The sequence below is a fragment of the Myodes glareolus genome, chromosome 4 (assembly GCF_982192425.1).
Source record: "Myodes glareolus chromosome 4, mMyoGla1.1, whole genome shotgun sequence".
Classification (NCBI taxonomy): Eukaryota; Metazoa; Chordata; class Mammalia; order Rodentia; family Cricetidae; genus Myodes; species Myodes glareolus.
The window spans coordinates 73,937,306-73,965,207 of NC_142029.1; the positions used below are offsets into that span (position 1 = coordinate 73,937,306).

The 27,902-nt window shown below is 46.7% G+C and overlaps 1 protein-coding gene across 2 annotated transcripts in view; it reads left to right on the plus strand.

Moving 5' to 3' along the window:
• Positions 1 to 27,902, plus strand: part of Smim35 (small integral membrane protein 35) — a 62,096-nt gene that overhangs the window by 22,139 nt on the left and 12,055 nt on the right. The gene's annotated exons all lie outside the window — the stretch shown is intronic.

Genomic DNA, 27,902 nt, shown 5'->3' on the forward strand with positions numbered 1-27,902 from the left:
CAGAGGGGGTTGGGGGAAAGAGAGGGAGGCAGGGAGAGGAGGGAGCTTGTCTTTTGTGTATTAGCCTGGTTCTCAGGTGCAAATCAAAGGAACAAACACATGAGAGAACTGCCTACTGTCACTGCTGGGCCTGGGAGAGGTCTGGGTAGCAGTGGTGAGATCTGGCTGCTTAGAATGACAAGCGTCTCCAAGGGGCAGGCCTATGACCTAACTGTTGCAACATGGGCTGAAGCCAGAGAGAAGGAAGCAGAACCCCAACGCATGCCTTTCCTGGCCAATAGATCCTGTTTGGTGTTTTCTTTAGACAGTGGCTTTAATTAGCACCAGGGGTTGATGGTGAGATGGGGAGGTGAGAGAGGGCGTCCACACTAGGCGTGGAAGCAAAGGCTGGCACTCTCACCGTGCAGAAAGGCCTCAGTTCCCTTCACCATTCCTGTTCATCATGGAAGTTGATACACAGGGAGTTGTCTGGGCTCCTACCAGTCTCTTCGTATTCCATCTGCACCCAGACAGAGGCAGGACTCAGGGAATCCAGTCTGCTTTCCTAGGTGAAGTAGCAAAGGAGTAGAGATGGAGCCACACTGGCGGTCACACTGAGACAGAAGGATAACCAGAGGCCACCACACTGGAAGACCACATCCTGTGGCTTGTGTTCTTAAAGATGATGGCCTGATAGCTGTGTAGTGTGTTGCTTTGGAGACATCATTTTACACAATTTCCTCCTGGGGAGAGTCTCATTCTGCTCTGCCCTGGTCCTGCCATCTTTCCCATCCTGTTTGTAACTTGCCTTTCTTACCCCTTTGTGGTCCTCACTCCTGCTTCCCACCTAAGCCCTGTGTGTAGACGTCAGTTTTATTCTTCTACCATGTTAGTTCTGGGGATCAAACTCAGCTCCTTGGGCTTGGTGGCAAGCACAGTTAAACCTGAATCCTCCCCAAATTTCTCCCTGGTCCCCCAGGCTATCCTGACTGCAGGATTCAGTGCTTCAGCCTTGAAGGCTTACATGGACCCAGGGATCCTGCCAAGCACGAAGGCTCTTCACTCATCTGCTTTGCCCTGACTCTCGGAGACGCTCCTACCCCGTGTTTTCTCATACTCTGAGTTCTCCCATGTTCATAGAGTCTGCTTCTGACTAGGTAGCTAGTCCAAGCCCTGCCCTTGGCACCGGCCTCTTCTCTAGCTGGGCACCTCCTTTCTGGAATGCCAGTGTGTCTCTGTGTGTCAACGCTGTGGCTGTCTATCTAGATCCGCATACTCCCACTCCACTCAGGGCTCATCCCAGCTCAAGACTCTCCCATACCCCTGGCACTGGGATAGATACCAAACCTGATATTGCTACAGAGAAACCTCAATGCAAGGTGGGGCAGAGCCAGCACAAAGGGTCATGGACACCTGGGGCCTACAAGAAGTCCCCAGAGCTGAGTAGCAGCCAAAAATATACTCAGGAGGTTGTGACTTCCCTGCTTCCATAGAATAATCCCATAACACAGTAGCTGCTGTCATGCGCTTGAGACTATTTATTTGCTTACTGTTCTGGATGTTGAACTCAAGGCCTCTTAGATAGTTTTCCTACCACTGAGCTGCAGACTCAACCTGTATGATGTACATGTGTGTGTGTGTGTGTGTGTGTGTGTGTGTGTACTCTGCCTCCCAGGTGCTGGGATCAAAGGCGTGCGCCACCACAGCCCGGCAGACAGGGTCTTACTAAGATGTCTAAGGCAGACCTTGCACTTAGAATTCTCCTGGCTCAGTTTCCTAAGTAGTTTGGATCACAGGTCTAGACAGTCTTTTAAATGGTTGTAAAACATGTTCTGCTTAGGCAGAGCAGCTCATCAGCGGTCCCCACTAGTTGGCCTCTTCTCAGCCCGTCACAGGGTCAACAGAGTTCAGAGTCTTGCCTGTGGCTTGCCTGCTTCAGGAGCCAGTTATCAAATTACCCATGTACTGACCTGAGCGTGAGCATAATTATTTATTTTTAAGGTGTTGGTGCTTAATTTCATAAAATGGCCTTAGGGCTTCATAAAACTCAGTGTGTAGAACTGTTCAGTCCACTGTCCAGTTCTTCTACTCCCCTCCATTTTTTTTTTAATTTAAGGAAAGGCTGCTAATTTATTTATTTAAAGATTTAAGATTTAGGTGAGACAAAATGGCTCAGCGGTTAAGAGCATTGCCTGCTCTTCCAGGGTTCCTGAGTTCATTTCCCAGCAACCACATGGTAGCTCACAACCATCTGTAGTGAGGTCTGGTGCCCTCTTCTGGACTGCAGGCATACATGCAGACAGAATATTGTATACATAATAAATAAATATTTTTAAAAAACGATTTAAGATTTGTTAGGTATACAATATTCTGCCTGTATATGTTCCTTAAGGCCAGAAGAGGGCACCAGAACCTATTACAAATGGTTGTGAGCTACCATGTGGTTGCTGGGAATTGAACTCAGGACCTCTGGAAGGGCTGTCAGTGCTCTTAACTACTGAACCATCTCTCCAGCCACCCCCCCCTTTTTTTTTTCACGGAATAGCTTCCTTTAAAAAAAAATGTGCTTTGGTGTTTGGCCTGCGTGTATGTCTGTGAGGATGTCAGATCCCCTGGAACTGGAGGTACAGACAATTTTGAGACGCCGTGTGGGGGCTGGGAATTGAACCTGGGTCCTCTGAAAGAACAGCCAGTGCTCTTAACTGCTGAGCCATCTCTCCAGCGCCTGGTCTCCCCTTTGCTACAACCATTTTTCCTCCTCTGAAGGAGTTGGGTGTCCTGACTCCTCTGCTCTCTTAACTTCAGCCTTTTCTAGGCCTATGTAGAAACCCATCATTTCCTTGCAAAGCATCTGTCCCAGCTGAGCAACAGATCTCTGGCCCTGGAGCAACAGCTTCCCACACAGCAGCCCCTGCATCTGGATGTTGAAATGTCACCCAGTTATGTTGATGTGCCGTAGCAATAGTGTTATCCCTGCTCCCAGGGAGTCCTTTCAGTAGTACCCCAAAAATCTGGGCTCCTTGCAGTGTTCTCGAAACCTCTCCCCACAACTTATGCCTTGTGGCAGCATGCCACATTTCTCTGGAAAAGACACTTCCTTCATTTGTTTCCTCCACCAGAGACCTGTGTGTGGCAACACTTGGGACTATTCTCATAGACCATTTTGGCAAACAACAGTGTATAGCAACTGAATACACAACCAAGGCAGACTTACCAGAAAAGGCAATTAGAGAAGTTGTATGTGCATTTTAGGCTTCCACTTGAGACCCCTTTCCTTCTTGGGAAAGGGATCATTTCTAGGTTCCTAGGGGACGCACAGATCACAGGGGTATTTTCTCAGATGGGAAACGCTGTGGAAGAACACGGGCGACTTATTTCTGGGGTTGGGGGGGGGGTCTGACTCAGGTTCCTTCAGGAGCCAAGGATGGAGGGACAAATGGAAATGTCTAAGTATGTGTTACTGGGGAGGACAGGAGGTCCCTAGAAGGTCAGCTCTGCAGGAAAATATCACCTTCAAGTAGGAATGTGGAATTGTCCAGATCAAATCAAGCACAGTATCTTGCTCTGACCAGAGACAGCATGGCTGAAACAGTGGTTGTACTGTGTGACAGAGTAAGGCAGCTGGTGTCATCTCAGGGAACAGGAAGCACCCAGCACCCAGAGAACCAGTTGCGGTGATCCCCTGAAGGACTGAGTCCCTAAGCGCATCTTAGCCCTAGCACATGTCCAAAGGCTTAAAGGCACTGAGGCTGGAGGCTGTCACACCGGCCTGGGAAGCCACAGGTAGGAATGTCAAACCCAGGAATCATGGATGGCTTGCTCTTTACTTCTCTGAGAGCCAGTAGGCAGGTATGGAGACTACTCTCTCTATCTGGGGATCAAGACCCAGGATAGGGGTTTCAGGGGCCCTGGGTAAGACACATTTTCATTGTTCCGTCCAGGCCATGGGGGTTTTAGAAGCTGTACAACTCGGGCTTCTGAGCGTGTAAGACTTCTGTTTTCTTAGTTTCTGTTGTGATGAAACTCTCCGACCAAAAGCGCCTTGAGAGAAGGAATAGTTGATTTCATCATACGTGGCACAGTCCATCACCAAGGGAAGCCAGGGCAGGAGCTCAAGTAGCAGAAACTCGGAGCAGAAACCACAGGCGGCGGCTGCTCGCTGGCTCACTCACTGACTGATGCTTAGCTTTTTGTATAGCCTAGGCCCACTGGCCTAGGAAACGATGCTGCTCACAGTGACCTGGGCTCTCCTACGTCAACAAATCATCAAGGCAGTGCCCTACAGGCATGCCCAAAGGCCACTGTGATGTGGACAGTCATTCAGTTGATACTCTCTTCCCAGGAGACTCTACACTGTGAGGCTGAGAGTTAAAGCTAACTAGGACCAAACCCCCAGGCTTTGACTGTTGCCTCCTTTTCTTGGGGGAAGGAATCATTTCAGCCTCTAGGGGGCGCACAGACCACAGGAATGGTTTTCTCAGGGTTCTGTTAGAAACTGCAGGTTTTATAGGGATCCTGACTGGCCACTGTGTGGCACCCACTCTGGTGTGATCCTAGGACTTCCCTCTGGCCTCGTGGTCTCCAGAACTAGCCCTGCTCACGGATTTATGCATTCAAGAAACATCTGTGCTACACCTGGGAGAGGGCCCTTTCCTGAGCTGGGGGTACAGGCACACAGACACGGGGAAATCGATCTGGACCCCCCAGCAACCAGAGAAGCCAGTGATAGAGGGGTATACTGAATAGGCATTGTTGAATCTGGGGCTTAAATGATGGCTTCCTGCTGGATTCAGCATGTGCTGTGGGCCTTGGAAGGTGAGTGGGAAACCATGCAGAAGGTTAAGGAAAAAAGCAGACAGGACAGCATCCTAAGCCAAGACCTTGAAGCAGGAACCTGTTTGGCCCGTCCACTTTGGGTTTGACAGGACAGTGTCAGGCGGGAGTTGTGGGATGAGGCTGTGAGGCGGAGAGTGCGGGTCAGGAGTATATTAGTTGTCTAGTTGTTGTGACAACTGACCCAAAAGCTACTTAAGGAAGAGAAGCCTTTCTGCCGGCTTGCAGTTTGAGAATGAAGTCCATCCTTGTGGGGAAGTCATGGTGGCAGGAGGGTGAGGCTGGTCACGTTACATCTACAGTCGGGAAACAGCGAGGTGAATGCTGCTGCCAAGTTTGTTTTCTCTAAAAAAAAAGAAAGAAAGAAAGAAAATATGTGTGTGTGTGTGTGTGTGTGTGTGTGTGTACGCGTGCATGTGCACACACACGCAAATACACACAGGCCAACATCTGTTATCTCCCCTCTATTGTTTTCTTCCTTATTTTACCTGGATGCTGAGGATTCGAACCCGAGTCCTCAGGCTTACCCACAGAGCCACCTCCCAACTGTTCTCTCCTCTTTATTCAATCCAGGAACCAGTTCCAAGAGATGAGTCGGCCACACTCGGGGTCTTCCTGTATCAATTAACCCAATGTGCAGAGATCTGTCTCTCCGGTAGTTTTAGATCTTGTCAGATTGGCCACCGACACTAACCATTGCGGGAGGATGGTTTTCTTTCTCAGAGGAGATGGAAAGCTGACTTGGGAGTTGAGACAGATACAGATTTTCTGAGGCATGCGCTTCTGTGATTTTGGAGACTTTTCATTTTTTTAAAAAAATTTAAGATTTATTTATATTTTACGTATATGTGTATGTTGCCTCCATGTTTGTCTACCACATGTGTGTGGTACCCAAGGACATCAAAAGAGAACATCAGATCCCCTGGAAACAGGGTTATGGGTGGTTTTAAAGCCACTATGTGGGTGCTTGGAACCGAACCTAGGTCTTCTTCAAGAGCAGCAAGAGCTCCTAATTGCTGAACTGTCTCTCCAGCCCCAGCTTTTGAATTTTTGAGCTAGAAATTTGTTCTGTAGTCCAAGCTGGACTAGGAGCTCCCTATGTAGTCTGGGCTGGCCTCAGATTTAAGATCTTGCTGTTTTCTGCCTGTGGAATGCTGGAATGGCAGGTATTCATCACCACTGGGCTTACCCTGTCCTTTAGAGGCTTTCTTAGAACAGGAATAAATATCTAATTAGGTAGAGAAGCTTAGAGGCTCACACAAGAGGGACCTGCAGCCTACCTTAGCTGATGGAGGACACTGCTCAGCATCAGAACCACAGCTTCCGCCCTTCCCTACTGTCTCTAAGGGCTCCCACCTGCCTTTAGCTTCCACTCTGCTTGCCGCAAGGTGACTCCTCTGTGGCTTCCCTTCCTGAGTTTCCTGCAACCTGGGGCAGCTGTAGAAGGCAAGATGCATGAAGTTCGTATCTGGACTTCTGTCCAGCTAAAGAGGGACAGAGGGACAGAGGGACAGTGGGAGGTGGGTGGCAGTGAGTTTTTATATGGAGTCCAGGTAGATAGTAACCTTCAGTTGTCCAAGGGAGTTTGAACCTGACCAAGACTCTCTGTAAATGTTTACAGCAGCATACAGGTGATTAGAATTTTGCTGTCTGCCAACCATTTTCACACTTCCTGCCTCAGTGAACAGCTGAACTATACTGTTCTTTCCATAGGTCTAGGATTGACTTTGGAATGAACTCCTAACTATGCTTATAGGGTAAGCATGCGCTCTACCGCTCAGTGACACCATAGCCTCTCATGCTTCCTACCACTGGGGATAAATTCCAGGCCTTACTTATGACAGGTAGGTGCCCTGCCACCACACCTTCTCCCCAGATACCCTGTTTCCTGTTCACAGTCAGCCTGGATTGCCTGGCTTGAGTACCCATATAGGGAAATATGTCACCTCGGGATGAAACCACAGACGACCTGGTTTTGATATTCTAATAATAAAAGTAGGCACAGGTAGGGTGAAGCTGGCCCTTACAGTGTTGTCTGTTTTTCATTTCACTTACTCCTCCCTGGGGGAGGTAAGTGACCTAGGGTGAACTCTCACTTGGTGAAAGCTACATTTCAAGTGGGCACCGAACTAGATCTCTGAGGCTCAGCACTGGCTTTTAGGATTGTTTAGGTGTTCGTTCTGGGGGAGTCATCAGAGGAGGGATGGGAGTGGGATGTCTGTTAGTTTCTTAGTATCCAGTTTTCTTAGATGATGCTGAGTGTGACATGGCTTGTCCTAAGGTCTTATTTCAGTATCCAGAAGTGGCTTTGTGTGCCATGGACCAAGCTGGGCTATAGGAGACATGGAACAGAATGAATGAGCCGTGAGCTCAAACATGAGATGCCTTCAATTCGGGAAGACGTGTTTATTTTGACTCCATGAGGAGCAGTAAGAGATACAACGTAGCCCCCAGAAGCAGCTGGCACAGCTTCTCTGTCGCTTGTGCAGCAGCCATAGTGAAAGGCTGTCTCTGACCTACATTGGTCTTTTTTGGCCCTGGGTTCAGGCACAGTCAAGTTTGCCTCCCATATCCTCGTTCTTCCTCCCTAAGCCCCTGAGCAAACGGCCCTCCTGCTTTGCAGGGGCAGGAGCTCATTTGGCCCCTTTGGGATTAACAGACAAATGAGTCACAGTTCTCCAGAAGTACTTGCGTGGAAACCAATAAAGAGGGAACAGCCAAAGAGACCAGCTGGCAGCCTTGGCCTGAGTCGATATGCATCGAAGTGATCGAGGTGACAGGACGTGTAAGGGCTGGTGTGTGTGCTAAGTATTCAAGTATTTCCAGATGTCTCAAGGCTAGATCCAGCAAACCCATGCCCCCGACCCTGTGGCCAGGCAAAGCAGCCTTGGCTTGTCCTATTTCCTGCAAGGAGCATGAATCAGCCTGGGTCCAAGGAGTGGAAGCAAGGGTTGGGAGTCAGCATCTGCCTTCCAGGTGGAGGATCCTGGGGTGCCCTGAATGGGTGCCTGGCTCTAGATGCATATTATCTTCCTTGAGATCTAAGAGTGAATGTGACCCTGCCTTTGAACTTGCCAAGCAGATGCAAGAATCTAAGGATGGTGGGAGGGACTGAAGGCTGATGTGAGGGGCTGGGGAGGAAATGCATGAGATGGGAGTGCGGGTGGGTAATGGCTGATGTAAGCGGATGGGTGCCAGTGTGAGGTAGAAATGCAAAAGGCAGATTGAATGAGGCTCATTATTGTCTACGGCTGGAGCCAACATGAGATTTGTAGAGGTCAAAGGTATTTACCCTGTCCAGCTGCAGGCACAGGGAGTAGAGTAGGTACTTTGACCACATTCATGTGTGTGACTTCTGGTCCATTGAAGTGGAAGCCTGGCTTGGTGTGGGCAGGCCTATCAGCATGGAGTTCAGCAGATGTCAAGCCCTCCTTTAGGCCTGGATGTTCATGCTTGTGGAGTTTCCCTAACCTAACTGCCTGGCTGGCGAAGAAAGAGGCTTTACCATTCCTCAAAACACCTGTCTTTCTTTAATCTCCCACAGTCTTCACCACAAAGCAGGGGGCACATCTCATCACCTACACCTGGGGAAGATGAACCTGAGGTTCAGAGTGGCTCACACAGACTCAGGCAGCAGGTGCAAGATGCAGCTGGGGCTCTAGAGAAATCTTCTCAAGACTTGGTCCTGGGGCTGGAGAGATGGCTCAGTGGTTAAGAGCACTGGCTGCTCTTCCAGAGGACCTGGGTTCAATTCCCAGCACCCACATGGCAGCTCACAGCTGTCTGTAGGGGATCCAGCACCCTCACACGAACATACATACAGGCAAAACACAAATGCACATTAAATAAATTATAAAAAAAATAAAAAAAACCTTTGTCCTTACAACTTGTCTCTTACAACTTGTCTGTATCCACTCCCAAGAAGCCTGGGATCCCAGAGATACTACCACAGCTTTGGGTGGATTGGACTCAGTGGCAACGGATCCCCAATAGCTCCCAGTGCCCCCTTTTAGCATTTAGTGTGGGAGTCTTAGTAGACGCAGGAAAACACTGACAGCCATCCAAGTGGATGCAAGTAACAAGGACCACAGTTTTACTGTCACCAAACTTTTTTGGATCATGTTTCAGTGATCTAGTGGGTCAGTATATAACACTGAGTGTGTATTATAATATTATATATGTACAAGTTACATTTCTACTTGCACACTGATATAGGCAACCATTTATAAAACACACATGCAAAACATAAATTGAAGTGGTAAAGGTCAGAGTTCCCCTTCATGTTACTGTTCACACTTAAGAGCAGCCCTTTCCGTTGGCTGAGGGTGTCTGTGACATTGCTTCAAGGTCTCGAGGCCAAGGCCCAACCATCCGGCTAAGCCTTTCCCTGCCAGCTAGGCAGGTGGCATCCAGAGGCTGCTGTTGGCATCTCCTGTTGTTGCTAGGACTTGTGCTTGTAAATGCATGAGGCGTTTACTGGGGCAGCACATTTAGCTTAAGAAAATGTTTAGTTGCCAAAACACCATATAATTACAAATTATTCTTTGTGTGTATGTGCATATGTATTCATGTATGTGTGCATACATGTATGTGTGTGTACGCTGACATGTGTCTGGAGATGAGAGGTTAGAGTTGGTTGCCCTTCTTAAGCACTTCCTGCCTTACTTGTTGAGACAGGGTCTCTCATGGAACTTGGTGCTTGCTAATTTGGCTATACTGGCTGGCCAGTGAATCTCCTGTCTCCATCTCCCCAGAGCTGGGCTTGCAGACACACTGTGGCATTCAGCTTTTACGCAGGTGCTGGTGACCTAAATTCTTGTCCTCTTGTCTATGCAACAAGGACTTGACAAGCTGAGCTATCTCATCAGCGGCCCCTGCCCCCTGATCTCAGCCTGAGGTTGAGGCTGTTGGTGAAAAGGAAAAATGAGAAGCTGGCCCCTCTCCCATCCAGACCCGGGATCTGTGGTACTTTAATTATTACAACAGTGTCTTCTCTGCAGGCTCTCCACCTTTCCTGAGATGGGCTGGTGTTGGGTGTCCCTCATGTGTTTAATCTAAAGCTCTGACTCTCTCCATCACTCTATGACCTCTTAATGCCCCCAAGTTACCCGTACCACTATTTACTTGACAGACCTCTTCAGTAGGATGCTCTTTCAGACAGTGAACCTTGTTCTAATTGATAAAATCCACACCATTCAGATTTGCCATGCTAATGATATTTCTCTTTAAGTTCGTTGAAACAAGTGCACAAAGTTGTCAAGCAAAAGAGAGACCTCTTTATTCATCTGTACAACTGCACTGATGTAGAGCAATAGAATGAACTCTCGGCCAGGCACCGTCTGAGCCCAAAGACCCTGCCTCAGCAGCTTGCAACAAGCCACTCAAAACCCTTGAGTCCGCTTCCAGCATCCCACCCTTCCCAAGACGCAGACCCCCTTCAGCCCACTTTTGACACCAAACCTGATGCCCTGGGGTGGAGGTGGAGGGTCACAGTGATTCCAGGGCCCTTTGCTTGGGTTGATGTATAGAGACCCTGGCCATGATACCTCTTAGGTAAGAAATTGCAACTTATATTTCAACCTGGGACTGGCCTCCCATTTTTGATTGGCACCTGAAATACTTTACCTGCTGCCTCTATGACTGGAGTCAGACCGTGCAGGTAGACCCAGCGCCTTGTCTGTGGCTTCCCAACCCTTGGTGTTGGGTAGGATAGCGTAAGGTCTAGGGTCCTCTGAGATAGCAGTGGCCGGAGGCATGTGGATGAACAACACATGTCTACTCCTGGGTGACGGTTTGGCTTCTCATGGATACCACCAAACATTATCCAGTACAAGGATGAAAGCTGATCCTGAGGTGAGAACCGGAATGTGTAGAAACAATCATTGTCCGATGCTAGCTTCTCCACCACGGCACAAAACAAGGCAGTATTGAGTTCTTTCCTCTTCAGGCAATGCTGTAGTATTGAGAACGGTTCAAAGGCTACATGCAGTTCATTTATAGAAAACTTCCAGTACTCTACTGTTGTAGAAAGTTACAGTCTAAGTTAAAAAAAAAACATATTCCCTGTCCTATTGGGTCGTGCCATCCACATTCAGGGTTTTACCCTCTTATCTGTTCTCCAACATGCCAATCATCTGCCCTTATAGATAGAAGTGAGCTTTACTAGTCCCTCAGATGTCACTCAATCCTATCAGGATGTCACCAATAGCTGGATGATGGTGGTGCATGCCTTTAATTCTAGTACTCGGAAGGCAGAGGCAGGCAGATCTAGGTGAGTTTGAGGTCAGCCTAATCTACTGGAGCTAGTTCCAGGATAGCTAGGGCGGTTACACAGAGAAACCCTGTCTCGGAAAAAGCAAAACAAAAAACAAAGCAAAACAACAACAAAAAGATGTTATCAGTGCCCTAGAATACCAATCCCAGCAGCAAGACTGGGGCCTGAGCTCGGCCTTTGAAAGTTCTCTCTGACTCTGTTGTTAGCCACCTTCCAGTTATGCCTCTGCGATCACATTAGCCATCAACGATGACACTCAACAACTTACTCATGCAGTTCATTTATTAGAAGGGATCCTCGTTTTGACCTGTCTTGTGGATTTTATCACGCTCAAGGAAGGAGTGAGCCAAGTATTCTTGGGATGGCATCTACCAAAAGAAAAATCCCAAATATTTATTTACCTTAAATCCGTTTACTCAAAACAATACTTCCCCGAACCTAAGCATCCCTCTGTCTGAACTTAAGTACATTCAGAATGACTCTCCCCTGCTTCCTCTTCAAGGTGATACCATCAGAGCTGTTTTCTTTGGGGGAATTCCCTACGCTGCCTCTCATCTAGGCAGACCTTGGTGAACCCATCCCTTTGTCTTTCAGACCCGCAGGCTATATGGGTCTATCTACAGACGAATCACCTGGGTGAGGGGTTTTGGAAAGCTGCAGAGTCCTGGATCCGTGGACAGCTTTGGAGATCCATGGAGAACTCTGGAAGACATGGAACATCTGCTTCACACTTATCTAGATTTTAGGAAAAAGCTGGCTCAGACTTGGGGCCCTTGATACATAGGGGTGAGGCGAAGTTCAGGGCTGAGAGGCAGGGAACTAATTCATACTGAAATTATATTTCTGCCAGCAGGACTCATACTTCATGTATGTCCCCCCCTCCCGTGTGTATGTGTATGTGTGTGTTCATATGTGCATGCCTGTTGTGCGAAGGCTAAAGGATGACCTTGGGTGTTGTTCTTCGGGCACTGCCCACTCCAATTCCTGCCCCTTTAGGCAGGATTTCTCACTGACCTGATGGCTTAGGCTGACTGACCTAAGGAATTTGAACCCCAGGGATACGCTTTATGTCTGTCTGCTCTTAAACAGTGAAATTATAAGCGGGTGTCACCACACCCAGCTTGCTGTATGTGGATTCTGGGTTCAGATCCTCACTCTCACAGGGCAAGCATTTACCAGCTGAGTAGGAGTCCCCACACTGAGGACTCCCAGAGTCTTGAGGTGCCCTCCTTATCTTTCATAAACCCTGTCATCAGCGTAAAGGTTGGTGTTAATCTCCCTGTTGCTTGGTAGGGAACCACACATCCTGGTATTGTAGACACCACTGTAACATTGCTAAGGAGGATGGGACCAGACGCTGAGCCTGGTTCTGTGTCATGGCGAGTTATGACCAGCGAGGTAACTACATCTGCCCAAACTCCTTCTTGTGTTAAGGAACAAAGGCAGACTTCGGAGCACTAGCGGGTAAAGATCTGTGGAGGCTCACACGTTTAGGCTGCTTTTCGTGTGTTTGGTGTCTCTGCAAACCTTCTGGGGCTTTTCTGTTTTCACCAGCACGGCCATCTTGGGGCCCACTTTGGACCTAAAAAGCCTGTACTGTTTATCTTCCTACCTGAATTGGTTTGTTGTGGTCTTTTATGGCCTTAATTGTGTGGTGTAGTAACGCTAAGAGAAGCCTAAAGGATCCCTGAACTTCAGGTGTGGTGTGGCAGCTCAACTCCACCCTCAGTGGTCTGTATCGGTTGTACCTTTCAACTCTGTAACTCCTGTCTCAGCCTGTGGAGTCAGAGGCCTGGAGAACCCAAAGCAGCTCGCGGGTGGGGCTGGGTACCTTCTAGTTCCATGGAACTGATACACTTCTGGTTAGAGGCAGGCTTTGCAGAGACAGATTCTAGATGGGAGTGTTCACCAGCACCCGTGGGGCTCCTGGCAGTTCCATGGGTCATGAGAGACCCATGGAGACTTTGAGGGAAAATTTGGAGGCAGAGGATGAGCCTACAGAATGCCCACCATCTCTGGAACGACTGAAAAGGTAGGGAAGATGCTTTTTAACACTGGCTTCATGGAATTGGAAGAGAAGATGGCGGTACCGAGTGGTGCGTACAGAGGGGAAAACAGAACTAGAGAGAGGTGACAGGCACGGACACCACGGCGAACCATGAAGCATGATATTGCCAAGTGGGGCCAGTTCTTGGGCCTGCTGGGAGGCTCGGGCCACCACGGGGCTGGCCTTACCCTGTTGCAGTCTGCTAGGTTGGTGCCATCAATTGAGCCCCTGCAAGCATGACAGTTGTGTCCAGGGTGCCAGCAGTGTTGGTAGAACAGTTGGTACTGAGGGTAGGGTGGTGTGTAACTGCCCGGAGCTTTCATGGGCTCTGCCCCCGGATATGATGCCCAGCTGCACAATTGCTTACCTGACTCTGGGTAGCGACAGGATATCCAAGTGAGACTCAGTGATTCCTGTGTTTATGGTGCTTTAGAAACCTTGAACCAGATCAATAACTCGTTGCAGTACGGGTTGGCATGTAAAGCTGCTTGGGCGAAATAATATACTGTGTGACACACAGCAGAGTGCAATGCCACCTTAGTGATGAATGTGCCATAGAGAGATGGGAAAGATGGCGGAACAGAGCAAGAGATCTCCCTGACTGAAGAGCAGCTGGATGTCCAAGATGAAGGGTGGCTCATTTTCTGGATTGTGCTGTTGCTAGAGGTCATGTTGGTGTTCATGGTCCATGCTGATACCCGTGGTCCGTGCTGATGCCTGTGGTCCGTGCTGATGCCCGTGGTCCGTGCTGATGCCCATGGTGCCTACAGAAACAACGTTGATGTCCATGATCCATGGGCAGCTGGGAAACGTGGTTTTCTGAGATCTGTGCTGCCACAGGCAAGGAAGGTTTCTCCCCCCAGTAGTATTGATGACTGTAGACTCCTAACTAAGAATGAGGAACATTGAGGGCTTCTGTGCAACCCATCCTCTCCTCAAAAGAAACAATCTAGACAGAAAGTTACCAAAGAAAGTCCTTAAGATTTGTGATGGGGAGGCTGAAGTGTGGCTCTTCACGGTTGATGGCTTCTGGTGTGGATGGGGAAGAACTCACTTATGGGTGAGTCTTGGGATGGTCGCTGGCAGTTTGGCCATGCCCCCCTGAGTATATGGGCAACACAATTGGACTCAGTGTGTTTTGTTTTTACTTTTTTGGGATGTGTGTGTTAGTGCAAGGGTGAGAGGGTGGACCTGGGATGAATGCGAAGCAAATCTGATCCGGATACATTGTATGAAATTTTGAAAGAATTAATAAAGATATTGTGTTGGGAAAAAAGAAGCATGCTCTCTTCCCCATAGGACAGTAGAGCATTAGGTCACACGAATGGGAAACATGTTTCCTTTTGAGTCACCTTTGATAGTTTGTCATAGAAATCTAGCAATTCCGTCTGAGCTGTCCACTTTGTTTGGGCTGGTTGTTCCTGGATTTCCTTTGGAATCTTTTTTATGCAGTCAGGGGCTTTTCCTCCTTCATTTATGAATCTGGTCATTTGAGTGTGTTTTTTTTCTTAATCAAGTTTAAGGGCTGTCAGTTTTTGCTAATCATTTCAAAGAACTGATTTTTGCTTTTACCGGTAGTCATTTTTGGTTTTGCATTTATTTAACTATCTAATTAGCTTCTACTCTAACTATTGTTTTCATTCTTTTTGATTGTTCTAGATCAGCGGTTTTCAACCTGTGGGTTGCAGCCCTTTTGGTGGTTGGAGGACCCTTCCACAGGGGTTGTTTATCAGATATCCTGAGTATCAGTTATTTACATTATTATCTGTAATAGTAGCAAAGTATAGTTATGAAGTGGCAACAAAAGTAATTGTATGGTTGGGGGTCACCACAGCATGAGGAACTGTATTAAAGGGTCGCAACATTAGGAAGGTTGAGAACCACTGCACTAGATTAATTTGTTCTGTCATTTAAGACCTTTCTTCCCTTCCTTCCTTCCTTCCTTCCTTCCTTCCTTCCTTCCTTCCTTCCTTCCTTCCTTCCTTTCCTTTCCTTTCCTTCCTTCCTTTCTTCCTCTCTCCCTCTGTCCTCCCCTCTCTCCCTCCCTCTCTCTCCCTCCCTCTCTCTCCCTCCCTCTCTTTCCCTCCCACTTCCCACCTCTTCCTCCCTGTCTCTCCCTACCTTCTCTCTCTCTCTCTCTCTCTCTCTCTCTCTCTCTCTCTCTCTCTCTCTCTCTCTCCCTCTCTCTCCCTCTCTTTCTCTCTGACACAGGGTCTCTCACTGAACCAGGAGTTTACTGGTTGGATAGCCTAGCTGTCCAGCAAGCTCATGGTCTCTTCTTGTCTTTGTCTCCCAGTGCACACACCATCATATCCACTTTTTTTCTTTAAAAACTTTATTCTTGTAGAATTTCATAGATGTATAGTGTATTTCAATGATATCTACCCTCTCTGCTCCAACTCTAACTCTTGTCAGACCCTGGCCTCCCACACATCCTCTTCCCATGTCTTTTTCTCATGATTTACAGAATACACTCAGTGCTGTCTGTATGTGCACGGGTGTGGGGCCATCCACTGGAGCAACCTACCATGCACCCCTTCACTGAAGAAAGCTAACTCTCCCAATCCTGGCAATCTTCAGCTGTCAACATAAGCTAAGGGTGGAATAAAGACACGTTTTTATCTTGTGCTAGTGTTGTGCAGGGAACCACAGCTTTTCTGAGTTTGTGAGTGCAATGGCCCGGTGTCCCACAAGCAGTTCCCAAATAAACACATATTAATTACAAATGCTCCGTCAATAGCTCAGACTTATTGCTAACTATCTCTTAACATTTTAAGTTAACCCATATTCCTAATTTGTGCTCTGCCACGTTATAGTACCTTTATTAGCATGGCATGTTTATTACCTGCTCTCTCTGCATCTGGCTAGTGACCCTGACCCCCTCCTTCTCCTTCCCATCATCTTTAGCTTGGTCACCCTGCTTTAATACTTCTTGTCTTCTCTCTCTACAGTCCTCCAAACCTCTATGATCAGTTAGTGCCTGGCTCTGCCTCTGACTCCAAGCAAGCTTTATTTGTCAGAACACAATCAAAGTATTACAAATTTCCCCCTTTTTGTCTAAATAAAAAGCAAATGTTTTAACTAACATAGTAAAACTACATGCAGTAAGTATAATATACAAATATATATAGGCAATAATTACATTAACAATGTCTAGTCCATATGCATGTGACAGAGTCAGAAAAAGACTCCATTATCTATCCTATCTTGGTGAGTTCAAAGTATTGGATCTAATTTATCTTCTATCCTATCTTGTCTTACCAACCCAAAACTATCTTTTTGTCTCTTTTTTTAAAAATATTTATTTATTTATTTATTGTGTATACAATATTCTTTCTGCGTGTATACCTGAAGGCAGAAGAGGGCACCAGACCTCATTACAGATGGTTGTGAGCCACCATGTGGTTGCTGGGAATTGAACTCGGGACCTTTGGAAGAGCAGGCAATGCTCTTAACCACTGAGCCATCTCTCCAGCCCTATCTTTTTGTCTCTTAACCTTATATACTTTATACCTTTTTTGTGAGCTTCTTTTCTGAATTTGCGAAGAAGGAATACTATATAACTATCAAGTCTTAAACTTCACCAGAGACTTAATAAGGAAATAATATTACCCAAGTAAACAGGAAGTGCAGTGCAGACAACTTCTAAAACTAAGAAATTACAGAAACAGCTGGTTGTCTGGATAGTCACCCAAGGTTCCTCTTAAATATTGGGGTATTCATCTTTGGCCTACAGGCCTAGAATATCTGACAGACTTTTCTGTGAAGCAGGACTTTTGAAGGACTATCCCACCTTGTCTCGACAAAGTTTGGCAGTTACTTTCTTTTGTGCCTGCTTGCCCAATTTGGACAGCATATTGTCAGAAGTCGAGGAAGTTTCTTGCCCAGTGACTAACTTTTGCCACAAAAAAGCAAACTGCATATGAAGGATTCTTTTGATACCTATCATCTTCTCTGAAGTAGATTAATGCTGCCAGGAGCAGACATGTCTCATCATTAAAAAAAAAAAAAGCAACAAAAACAAACTTTATGTTATTAAAACATCTTAAATGCTATATTCTGTGGATCTTTGAAATGTTTGATTACCTATCCATCTAAAATATATCTTTGTATATCTAGAAAGCCTAACTAACATGGCTACAAGTTTGAATATTACAGATGCCTAACTGTATTTTTGTGATTCTGTATTTCTTAATTATACATTACATTTTCAATTGAGCTGTATAAGTACAATACCTTAAACAATAGTAGAAATTTACATACAGCATAACAAAATTAACCTTAAGTCAATATCAATAAACTAAAATCCATACAATATAAAATATTGATATTAATAGCTGTTTTTTTTGAATAAAGTAGATTCAATAACCTACCCTTTCATCTTATTATTTCTATGTCCCCCCTTTCTTTTCAGAACAAGATTCCTGAATCTAATCTCCTTTGTTTAGCTTTTTTCTGACCATTATCCATAACAGCCATGTCATGTCCAAAACACATTTTTTTCACAGCATTCCCCCCCCCCCCCAACTTCTGGATCTTACCATCTTTCCATCTCATCTTTGTTAGTGTTTCCTAAGCTATTTGGGGGAGGGAGTGTGATATAAATATCCCACTTCGGACTGATCACTCCACGGCTACTCATTCACTGTGCTCTGACCAGATGTGAGTCTCTGTGCGAGTGGCCGCCCACTGCAGAATGAAGCCTCTCTGACGAGGGTTGAGGGCTGGGCTAATCTATGTGTGCCCACATGAGTGTCTAGAGGTCAGTTACTAGTATGTGTATTAGCAGAATAGTAGTAATAGGTTCTCCTCTAGGGCCAATGACTCCCCAGCCACAGGTTCTTAGTTAGCTACCAGCTTTTATTTGTTTATTTATTAACTCTGGTTCTGGAAGCTCAAACTCAGGTCCTCATGCATTTTACTCACTGAGCCATCTCCACAGATTCTTTCTAGGATGTGTTTCTTCTAGGGATGACCTTAGAAACACACACACACACACACACACACACACACACACACACACACACACACATTTATCTTAACTTATCAGAATTAGCTTGAGATTTATATCAGTTTGATTGCAGTGATTGCTGATCCTCTATATCTCTAATCTATTACCAATTTTGTGTGCTTTGTGTGTATTCAAATGATCATGCAGGATCATTTGCTCTCAGCCTGAAGAAAGCCTTTCATTAATTTGTATACAGCAGACCAACTAGCAACACATCTAGTATTTTTTTTTTAATCTTGAAAGGTTTTATCTTAATTATGTCTTCATTATCGAAAGACAGCTTTGCCAACTGTGGGGTTCTTGCTGATGGGGTTTTCTTTGGGCACCGTACCTCTGAATTCTGCTGTTTCCACCCAGAAGCAGCTGCTCATTTCATGGGCCTTGCCCCCTGTGAGTCCCCAGCTATCTTCTTCTCGCTGCTTTTATTTCTCCCTCATCTTTGATTTTTAGTACTGTTTTGCAAGTATTTGTTTATTTGTAAAACTCTTATTCGGGGTTTCTGGGTGTGTAACTTATTAGTATTTTTAAAATAAATTTCAGAAGTTTTGTATAATTTTCTGACTATTTCCTTTGGTCTTTTCTCTCTTTCTCCATTATAACACTGCTGCTACATTTGATAGTAGTGCCTCAGTTTCTCTGGCTGTTCACATCATGTTTTCCTGCCTGTCATTTGGCTTGCTCCAAGCTTTCTTGTTCTTTTTTTCTCCTGGCTCCAGTCTATTGTGGAGTCCTTCCAGTGATGTGTTATTTTTGCTTACTGTCACTTTCAAGATAGAATTTTAGTTCTCTCTCTCTCTCTTTCTGGTTTTCCAAGAGAGGGTTTCTCCTCTCTCTGTCTCTCTTTCTCTGTCTCTGCACCCCCTGGTTTTTCAAGAGAGGGTTTCTCTGTGTAACAACTCTAGCTGTCTTGGAACTCACTCTGTAGTCTAGGCTGGCCTCAAACTCACAGAGATCCACCTGCCTCTGCCTCCTGAGTGCTGGAATTAAAGGGATGTGTAACCACAGTCCAGCCAGAATTGATTGTGTTGCTGGGGATAACCTCAAACTCCAGCAGACAAAGGATTCTCCTGCCTCTGCCTCCACAGGTCTCTGGTAGTGCCAAGACTTCAGGTGTCCTCCACACCCAATTTCCTTTACTTATTTAATCATATTTTACTTTTGCTCTGGACACATAATTGCAGTGACTATTTAAAAATATTTTTTTTCTATTAAATCCAACATTCATCCATTCTTGCAGTCTGGTTGCCCATCTTTTGAGTGCATTGGCTTTATTCCCGTCTTCCTCCTTTTATAGGGGCAGAACATTCTTCATGTGCAGCAGAAGCTCTGGGTCCAGGCTCCTTCCCTTCCAGGGCTTGCAGCTATCACTGCACATAGCAAGATCTCTTCAGTCTGGGTAGAGTCTCCACTTTGTTGAACTGAGGCAGAGGTTGGAGATTCTTGCCTTTCTTACCTACCAAATCTCACAAATCTTCTAGAATAGATATTTTTTCATCTGCTGTTTGCTTGTTGGCTTTAAATGGTTATTTTTAAAAAAATAAGTCTTATCTGTTTCACTTTGAGCAAAAAAAATCTTCATGTTTTTGTGCCAGAATCTTATCTCTCTTCCTCCTCCTCCCCCTCTTACTCCTCCTCTTCCTCCCCTTTCTTCTCCCCCTCTTTTTCCTCCACCTCTTCCTCCTCCTCTTTTTCCCTCTCTTCTTTTTCCTCTTCCTCACCTCCTCCTCCTCTTCTCCCCCCTCCTTTTTCTCTTCTTTCTCTTCCACTTATCCTTCTCCTATCTTTTAAATTTTGAATCGTGTTTAGATTTTTTTGTTGTTGTTGTTTTTGTTTTTGGAGACAGGGTTTCTCTGTAGCCTGTTCTGGAACTAGCTCTTGTAGATCAGACTGGTCTCGAACTCACAGAGATCTGCCTGCCTCTGCCTCTTGAGTACTGGGATTAAAGGCATGTGCCACTGCTGCCTGGCTTGTGTTTAGTTTTTAAATTTAATTTCCCCCTTCTCTCCCCTTCCTTTCTTACCCCCACTTTATCCTTAAGCTGTTAAGATTCTTTGGGCTGACCCTGTTTCCTAGCTACCTGATTAAGGTGGAATCCTGCCACTAAAGCCACCTGCCAGGCGTCTGGTCACTTGACAATTGATTCGTGTATCCTGTCACAAGGTAACCACACAAGGTCAATTTACCATTTGCTCTTTCCTTCTACTGGGACTCCTTACTCTTTTCTGTCTGAATTTATTCTACACACAGCAGCTAGAGTAGGTTTTAGAAAGGTCACGTTTGGTCCTGACATTGGACCACTACCTGCTTGGGTGACTTCCCACAAGCAGAACTGCTTCACTTAGACCACAGGCTGGATGAGATAATCTCTTCATCTTGTTCTCATCCCCCTCTCTGTGCCCTATTCCACACCAGCCACACTGCACACCACACCAGCCACACTACACACCAGCCACACTGCACACCACACCAGCCACACTTTACATCATACCAGCCACACTGCACATCACACCAGCCACACGGCACACCACACCAGCCACACGGCACACCACACCAGCCATACTCCACACTACACCAGCCACACTGCACACCAGCCACACTGCACACCACACCAGCCACATTGCACACCAGCCACACTGCACACCAGCCACACTGCACACTACACCAGCCACTCTGCACTCCACACCAGCCACACTCCACACTACACCAGCCACACTGCACACCAACCACACTGCACACCACACCAGCCACACTGCACACTACACCAGCCACACTGCACACCAGCCACACTGCACACTACACCAGCCACTCTGCACTCCACACCAGCCACACTCCACACTACACCAGCCACACTGCACACCAGCCACACTGCACACCACACCAGCCACACTGCACACCAGCCACACTGCACACCACACCAGCCACATTGCACACCAGCCACACTGCACACCAGCCACACTGCACACTACACCAGCCACTCTGCACTCCACACCAGCCACACTGCACACCACACCAGCCACACCCACACCACACCAGCCATAATCCACACCAGCCACACTGCATGCCAGCCACACTGCACACCACACCAGCCACACTGCATGCCACACCAGCCACTCTGCACGCCAGCCACACTGCACACCACACCAGCCACTCTGCACTCCACACCAGCCACACTGCACACCACACCAGCCACACTGCACACCACACCAGCCACACTGCATGCCACACCAGCCACTCTGCACGTCAGCCACACTGCACACCACACCAGCCCCACTCCACACCCAGCCCTACTCCGCACCCTGACCCCACATCAGGGTATGCTCCAGTCTCACACACTATTCTTTCAATATTTTTTAATTGTCCATTATTTCTATTCCAGATATTTGTCTGTGCTGTTTTCTGGATATAAAATGCTGCAGCTTCACACTTTTTTTTTAAAAATTCACATTATCTCCTTGGCCTTGCCTATGCGTCACACTCAGAGAGGCCTTTTCTGGCCTCCTACGCTAGTCCAGTTCCCCTGTTCTTCTGGGGCTCTGATCCACTGTGCTTCAGCAAACATATGATCCCTAAAGTGATTAACTAACTGGCTTCCCACAGACCATGCTTCATGAAGTCAGGACTTCTCTGCCATGACCACTCTATGCCTAGTATATCCTGGGCACAGAGCTTGGCACATGAGAGCTCCATACAAACCCTCTGAGCATGAGGACCAACGCTCCCTGGGTGCAGAATGTCATGTGGCGCTAAAGACATCCACAGGTGTTGCTGAGAGCTCAGGTGGATCCAGAGCAAAATATGAATTTCAGAGGGAAGCTCCTCACTTTCAGTCATAGTCACAGCCTGGTTATCAGCTGGCAGCCCGAAGGACACGTATTCCAAGGGACGTTCGCTGAGTGTTCTGTCTTTGGGGCTGTGCCATCACAAGGTGGCAGGCTCCCTTCTCCTTGTCGTAGTGTGACCAGTAGCCTGATAATTGTAGAGTCTCCATTTCCACTTTTGACCTTGTGACCCTTGAGCTTGTTCTAACTTACATGGAAATCGTAGGACAGGAAATAAAGAGTGAGATAGTGACAATTAAAAGTAATCACCGCAGGGGCGGGGGAAATGGCTCATTTCACATAATGTTTGCCTTGCAAGTATAAGGACCTGAACCCCATCTCTAAGACCTATGTCAAGAGAGCTGGGCATGGAGGTCGGCATTTGTAATCCCAGTGCTGGGGAGGGAGGTGAAGACAGACAGAGCCCTAAGTCTTGCTGGCCACCCAACCTAGACTGCTCAGTGTGCTTCAGACCCATGAAAACAGGTCTCACACAATAACAAACAGTAGTGTGAGGTGAACTATACCTCTGAAATGATACCCAAGTTTGTTTTCTGGTCTCTACATTCACACACACACACACACACACACACACACACACACACACACACACACAGAGAGAGAGAGAGAGAGAGAGAGACAGAGAGAGACAGAGAGAGAGAGACAGACAGAGAGACAGAGACAGAGAGACAGAGACAGAGAGTTACACACAGAGAGACAGAGAGTTACACACAGAGAGACAGAGACAGACACAGAGAGACACAGAGAGACAGAGAGACAGAGAGATACACACAGAGAGACAGAGACAGAGACAGATCTCCCACAGGCCACAGGCTGAAGTTTGGCTTAAAATAGAAACAAAGAAACACACTTGCATTAATAAAGACTTTCTCAGGTCTGTGTTCCTGACAGAGCAGCCTCAAAGATGATACAGAGTTTTAAACTAAAAACCCTATATTAGGCTCACCATAATGGCTTGGCAGGAACCTACCTGTTCCTGTTGCCAAGTCTGATGACCCAAGTTCAGTTCCCAGACGTACATGGTGGAAGGATGCATCTCTATATGCATACTGTGGCATATGTGGGCACATACACTTGAGTGTAATAAAAATACTAAGGAAAGCCTAAGTAAACACTAGGCAAAGGCTTTCTGCCGTTAAAATTGTTCAAAATCTGACTTGACGACAGCTGATCCTTGGTTAAATGTTTTGAATGCAGAAAGATAAAAATGGCGCTTAATTCTACTTCCTAGAAAACTATTCATTTTTCGGTCGTTAAAGCAATGGGTGCGCCTGTTCATAAAAGGTAGAACGTGCAGGAAGATGGAAATGGGGTCTGCGCTCTTCCCCACTGCTTCTTCTTTGCTCATTGCATTACTTTTCCTCTGCATCTGTATGGAAAACAGAGTGAGAGGCTGTGTCAAAAGACCCAGCAAGAACAGCTGGAGCGAGGTAGAGGGTTTATTTTTGGCTTACAGTCTGAGTTTATCATAGATGTAGAGGCATGGTGGCGGGAACATGAGGCAGTTGGTCACGTGCCCACACCCGGATGTAGATTGGTCATTCATAGTCTATCACGGCTGTGGAGGCATGGTGGGCAGGAGCATGGGGCAGTTGGTCATGTGTCCACACCCGGATACAGAACGGTCTTCCTCATTTCACATTCTTCTCCCAGGAAGTATAGAGCCCATCTTGCCCATTATACACTTTATTTGAAGTTCTGGTCATTTAAGATGAAAAGAAAATCTGGCCTATCCCTCTAAACCCAGCACTTAGCAGGCAGATCTCTGTGAGTCTGAGGCCAGTCTGGTCTACAGGGTGAGTCTTAGGACAGGGAAATCGTCTTGAAAAACCAAAAGTGAATCTGGTCCTCATTATTCCACAGTGGCTGGAGTGGAATGGCCCTATAGTGTATTTTATACAATTTATGTAAAAACTATGAAGGAACAGATTTTTAAATATGCACAGGAAAGACAAACGCCAAATTTGGAAGACGGATTACTTAAGTGGAAAAGAAGGAAGGGCTAGTCTAAAAGTGGGCTCTCAAAAGAGATTATTCTCAGAGAATTTCATTCTTGTATAGAATGAAATCTGATATATTGCTCCCCCATCTCCCCCTCCATCTCCCTGGCATTCTGCCATCACATGTACCCTAAACTTCATGCCCCCTTTTTTCTTTTAATAAGTCACTAAGTCTAGTTAGTGCTGCCCTTATAGACATACCCTTGGAGCATGGGTGACCCATCAGTGTCCACATCCCCACAGGAGAACAGATTTTCCTTCTCCAGCAACTATCAACTGCCAGCAGCTCCTCAGTTATGAGTGGGACCTGGGGAGGCCCTCCCCCATCCTCACTAGAACTTTGGCTGCCTTGGTCTTGCTCAGGTCTTATGTAGGTGACCACAGCTGCTATGAATTCATGAGACCAACAGCCACACCGTACCCAGAAGGCAGAGTTCTCTTCAGCTGGCTGACTGAGGGGCTGATACAGACGTCCCACTGAGGGCTGAGCACTCACCGGCCTTGTTCTCAGCCCATTGACCAGTTATTCTCTCTGCTTGGGATCTTTAATAAGCAAGAGTGGAGCGATTTTTATGATCTTTGGCGATTAGAAGTTAGCTCGGTGTTGCTTACCATGCTATTCTATATGGCTATAGCAGGAATATTTTATGGTAAAAATTTAAGGGTATAAAGAGGAGACCAAGTAAAGAATGTCTATTAAATGAGCAGACTGGAAAAATTGAGAGAGTAAATCAGAGTAATTAGTGTTTCTGCAAGCAATCTCAGAAGGCACAAATGGGGGTGGGGCAAAGGAGGCGTAGACAGAACTGCAACCTCCTTCCCTCGCCTCCGAACTCAGGCCAGTGACTGTACCCTATTCGTGCTTTCCTTCTAGTGTTTTCTATTTTTGGCCACCTTTCTTTGATAAAACCCTTCAAAATTCTGCTTCAACAGTCAATGCTAGTTGAAAACCATGAAGGGTGGTCCTGTCCCTCTGCTCTTGTCACCAGCCCTTAGATATTAAAGAGCTTCTGGAATCTCTGTCCTCTCTTTCATAGGTGACGGTGCTAGCTGGCTTCACCTGTCGCCCTGGTAACAGCCCAGAGTCATCTGTGGGAGACTCAATGGGGGGGCGGGACCTCCAGATCAGATTGGCTTGTGGCCATATCAATGAGAGATTGTCTTGATTGACGATTGATGTGGGTGGTACCAGCCTACTGTGGGTGGAAGCATCCCTAGACCTGGGATGTCTAAGAAAGCTAAGCAGAATCTGTGAATGAGCTCATACACAGCATTCCTTCATGGTTTCTGCTTGAGTGCCTGCCCTAACTTCCTTCAGTGATGAATTGTGACCTGGAGGAAAAGGTCAAACACTTTTACTCACCTAAAATTCTTTTGGTCAGAGTCTTCTATCACAGCAGCAGAAAGCAACCTAAGACAATGACCTTGCTTTTGTGTTGACCTTGGTTACTGGTTTGGGTTTCCTCTGGTGTTTATTACTTGTCTGAGCTTCTGCAGAAGCTTCCCGACTGTCCTTCTCCAGTGTCACCCCTTTCTATCTTTATTCACAGTTGGGGTTAGCCCTCTGTCAATCATGTCCTCCATCACATGACACAGTGTTTAGAAAGACCGGTGATGTGAGTGATAAAAATAATTTACCCAGTACATGAAAAGATAGTGAGAACTTATCGGAGTATACTAGTAGAAGGCAGTGTGTGAGTTCTGGGGATGGGGAGTATATTGCCAAGAGGGAGAAAGATTTTCTCTATAGTAGATGGGGGGAAGGGTGATTATCTGGTCTTTCATAGGCCATTTGCGAACCGCCTATATCTGCTTAGATAGGCGGGCATTTCACTAGCTTGTTAAGCAGTACAGTTTAAAGTGAAGGCTGTCCTTCTCAAGACTGGCCCCTTCCGCAGTGCATCGTGGGTCCTTAGGATCAGGCTCCGAATATTTACAACACCATGTGTTCACTGGGACCAGGTTCCAATTAGTTGTGTCTTGGATGCCTAAGTGTAGGAATTTTGTTTTTGCTTTTGGTCTTTTGTCTTTAGATGGCCTCTGCTCAGAGTCCTGTACTGACCACACAGTTTGCTCAGGGAGAAGTCTGGGCTCCCCTCTTTGTGCCTGAAGCACTGTAACATGGCTCCCACCACCCACCCCGTTCCTGCACTGCTCACCAAACAGAGTGCCACAGTTCTCTTGGAACTTGTTGCTTCCTCTGTGGAGGACATTTTTTTTTTTTACTCTTGATGTCTACCTGGCATTTTTTTTCTCTCACCTCCATTGGACATCTGCTCGTCCACTCCTCCTTCCTGAGGCTTCCCTGAACACATTATTCAAACTCTCCCCTCCACCCCACAGGGATTTCTGGCTCCACTGCTCTGTGTGCTTGCCCTGGCATGCACCGTCGTCTCACATATCAATCTACTTTTCTTCCTTCCTTCCTTCCTTCCTTCCTTCCTTCCTTCCTTCCTTCCTTCCTTCCTTTCTTTCTTTCTTTCTTTCTTTCTTTCTTTCTTTTCTCATTGGCCGTCTCCTTCCACAGGAATGGTTCCTCCATGAGGGTATGGAGTTCTGTCTCCTCTATTTATTTCTATAAAGCTTGTACCTGTGCAGGAAAGATGCCATCCACTACTTGTGGGATGACTGGAAACGTCTTGGTCTAGCACAGGTTTACTCATGGCTCTCCAATCCTGCACTTGTCCCCACCGAGGCCACTTCTAGTTCAGTGTTTTTTTTTTGTTTTTTTTTTTTTTTTACAGGTTTCTCTGTCCACTGTAGTCCTTTGGTATCTAACACTGGCTAATTTGTTAGGAGTGAGAATTTGTTACTTGTGGTTTTGAAGGCGGGGATATTCAAGATAAGGTGCTACGAGGTTTGGTGTCTGAAAAGGGTTGTTCTCTGCTTCAAGAGGGTAGGTAGTGGATGCTGTGCCCTTACACATTTGCAGAGGTACCGAAGAGTACAAGCCCACTCCACTGAGCCTGTCTGTATGGTTGCTAATCCCTTTTGAGACATTTGTAATCTTTACTATCTGGCCGTTAGCAGCAGGCGCAAGTGCCAGTTGACAAACTCATGTGTGTCAGAACTGTGACTCTGCTGTTCCTAGAATCTAATATCTTAGTCTTCATTTTCTCAGATGGCAGACTCTTCACTAGTGTTGGAAATCCCTGTTCCCAACTTGTTCTAAGAGATTGAAGGGGTCTGGAAGGAGTAATGAAGAGTCCCTGGTGTTGCCAGGCAGTAGGGGCACACACCTTTAATCCCAGCACTCGGGAGGCCGAGATGGGCGGATCTCTGTGAGTTCGAGACCAGCCTGGTCTACAAGAGCTAGTTCCAGGACAACCAGGGCTGTTACACAGAGAAACCCTGTCTCAAAAAACAAAAAACTAAAAACAAAAAGTAAAGAGTTCCTCGTGTCACCAGCTCCCACAAACATGCATGGTGATCTGCATGGCGATGGGTTTGAGCATCAGTTAGGCACGGTACTGCAGAGGTGCCCTGAGGCCCCTCCACGTAGCTTATTCAGGCCTGCAGGGAATCTATGACTTCTCTGCCTCTCTTGGTGATAATAAGCTGCTGACTGTCCCAAGCTGTGACTGGGCACAGTAGCCCTCTAAGGTTCTCTGAGACTCCATTTACCCAGACACTATTTTTAAGTGGGCTCTGACTGTCTTCTTGAAGCTCTGCTTAGCTCTGGGTTCCCACAATCCTGTCTGGGAATCCTACTGTCACTTTGGATTCAATTTTTGGGGAAAAAGCATGGATGCCCTCTCTGGGACTTACTGACATCCTTGTAAACTACTTATCCTTCTTCATCTCCTGATTTTTCCCAAGGCTGTGGATTCTTTTCTAATATAGACAGAGGGTCAGTCTTGCTCTCACTTCCTGCCCATACTGTGAACATCTTCCCTTTCTCCATGGAACCGAGTTTCTG